Below are 3102 nucleotides of genomic sequence, written 5' to 3' on the forward strand. Positions count from 1 at the left end.
ATAAAAGAAAAAAAAAATATATAAAAAATCGTTCGACCGTAAGAGTGTGTTGAATATGTGCGTTTGTTCATCAATCGTGGTAAATGACATTATATTAGAAACTGGTTGATATGAAGTTAGTTTTTTGCTGTTTTATATTACAACATGAAAATATAAATAAGCCAATACAACTCGTACCAGTGTATTTTTTATATTCATGACACAAATAGGGTCATCCATGAATTACGTCACAAAAGATGTCATTGTATGACATGGGGTGACGACAAAAGGTTGTATATTTCATGACATCACGAAATATAATAATATCTAAATATTTTTTAAAAAAAAACGAAAATTATTTGCTATATTTATAATGTCTAGGTATAAATTTATTGCTAATTTAATAATTTCTTACTGTGGAGGTGTCTCACAAATGTGATAAAGACAGAGGAGCATATAAAAAAAAACTCGTGTAACGTAATTTACGAATGGCCCTTATAGACATATATTGATATTTCCTTTTAATAAACAATTATAATGCATATATTCTAATTGTCGAATATGTGTTTTCAATTATGTTTAAATTGAAATACTTTTTTTTAGTATATTATGATGTTTTGTATTAACTTTGTTGTGTAATAATCGGTTTTATCTTAGATACTTTAAAATGTTTTTTTTTTTCAATAAAAAAATCATTTTTTAAGGTTAAGTGTTAAGTTTCGTCAATCAATTGATGACATTATTTGCTTTAAGATAATTTGCGATGTATGTTTTTTTGACTATCATTTTTTTCGTATATAAAGAAAATATTTTTCGCAGTATTTAAAATTGAATTGAGTGTGGTCGTCAACCTTCGCGGCGTAGCGGCACAGCCTGTATCTATTATGGGTTCAATTCCCACTCTTGATATGTGGGTGGTAAGGGGGAAACCGAGTGTCTTACTTTTGGTTCCCTCTGCCTTCCTTGCTATATACCCGGCGATACAGCGTGAAGTTGAAATAAATAAACAAATTATTAATTATTTAGATGATAATTTCAAAGATATATGTAGACAAACAAAACCAAGTGTCAGTCGTGTATAAATTGTAGTTCATTGTTAATTCAATATAGTAGCACATTATTCATATGAGCACGATCTCAGTACATTTAATTGTATGTAATTTTTTTATAGTGGAATTATAAGATTTTATTTTAGTATTTCTAAACTATTATATAACAGTTTTTTTTTCTTTTTCGATACGTTCGTTTTTGTAGTCCGCTTTTAAGGCATTTTTTAAAAATTTTAGACCGTTGCGGCGCTGTGCAAATGACTTACAGGCGCGATGATTGTGGGTTCGATCCTCACTCGGGAGAATGATTATATTTAAGTTATTTTCATTTCCCTGCTCTGGTATATAAACGCAACGTAGAGTTCCACCACCCATCACGCGATGTCTCGTAAATTGGACGAGGCGTGGGGAACGAAATGTCTTAATATCAAGTTCCCTTTGTCTATCCTGCAAGCGGGATACAGCGCGAAAAACCTTTTTTATATATTGTAGACATTTTTTACTTGCATTTACAGTTGATTAGAAGTTTAAGACGGGGCTTGCAATACAGTTTTATTATTCAAAATTAAAGCAATATAGCAAATGAGGGCTTAGCGGCCATTTTGGTGCAACATATTAATTATTTTTTAAGTCTATAAATTGTATCGTTTTATATTTATGTTGTGATGTTGGTCTTCCACGTGTTTTGAGAAAAAAAAAAACTTTTTTTTTATTATAAAATAACTACTTATTTAAATATATGAATATGTATGTACGCTGTACAGTGATTTTAGTTAAGCGATTTTGATTTTGTTTTGATGCCATGTTATAATGAAATATAAAATGTTGGTTAGTAAATTCGAAGCGTTAACCACTGTAATATTATCACAGATATTTCACAAATATCAGGTAATATTTCACAGATATCCGTTTCACAGATATCAGCTCAAATCATTAACGACATTAGATAAATAAATCATATTTATACATTAACAATCTCACTGTAAATATTAGTTATTTCGATTTAGGTGTAAGCGTTCCTGGCTCTCAAAGTAATTAGGTTTATTATATTGTTTTTTTTTATTTAGAGAATGATTCTTTTTAGACGAAAATAATACAATTTTTATTGGTAACGTGGAAACGACGCTAATATATTTAAATTTGGGCCTTATGGACAGCGTTTGACCGTGAACGCGAAGGATGTGGGCTTGAGTCCCATTCGGGGGAATGAATTATTTTCTTTTCCTCGTTTTGGTAAAGACAAAGCGCAGTGTTGAGCGCCACCACTCAACACGCTATGCCTTGAAAATTGGGCGGAGCGTGGGCAACGGAGTTTCTTAACATCATGTTCCCTCTGCCTACACTGCTGTATGCGGGATACAATGTTTAAAAAAGAAAATTGTATTTATAATTGATCTCTTTGGCGTTAGGTAATTACTTTAGGAGTCCGGAAGTGAAGAGAATTTATTAAAATGTATAATGTAAAAGATATTTTCGCACTGTTAAATCTATCTTTAATAGCTTAGTTTGATATATTAAGGGTGATCGTGAGAAGTTCAGAATTTTTTATACATGAAATTCTGGATTTTCTTCTAATCTCTAACAGTGTAGTCAATTGAAACATTGTTGTCTTTGAATGGATCATACATACTGTTGTTACCAGTTTCACACGCACTTTACAATTTTTCTATTTCAATGCATTAGTATATACTATGTATGTGTGTGACATTGTTTATTGTATTGGGTACTCTGATCCTTTATACTCTGTATCTTATGTAATACGATATATGTACCAGATACAATTTTGAAATATTATTTGCTTAATAATAGTAAGAAATGACTAAAATTATTTTTATATAATTACAAAGGATAGGCCAGTTTGTTCAGTTGATGTATTTAATATATATAGTTTTATGTATAAGATTCATCTCGTACATATTCTAATTCTGTAATAGTAAAACATCAATATATTTAGTTTTGATGTTATTTCTTGTTATTATTAAGTAGGTAATAGATTTTATTATATACTTGAATTGATTTTTAATTTTATGTATGACTTGTTATAGAAAATAGAATTCAGCATAATAGTATGATC

The sequence above is a fragment of the Heliconius melpomene genome, chromosome 9 (genome assembly GCF_056956725.1).
Source record: "Heliconius melpomene rosina isolate 202511_hmr_F chromosome 9, ASM5695672v1, whole genome shotgun sequence".
NCBI lineage: Eukaryota > Metazoa > Arthropoda > Insecta > Lepidoptera > Nymphalidae > Heliconius > Heliconius melpomene.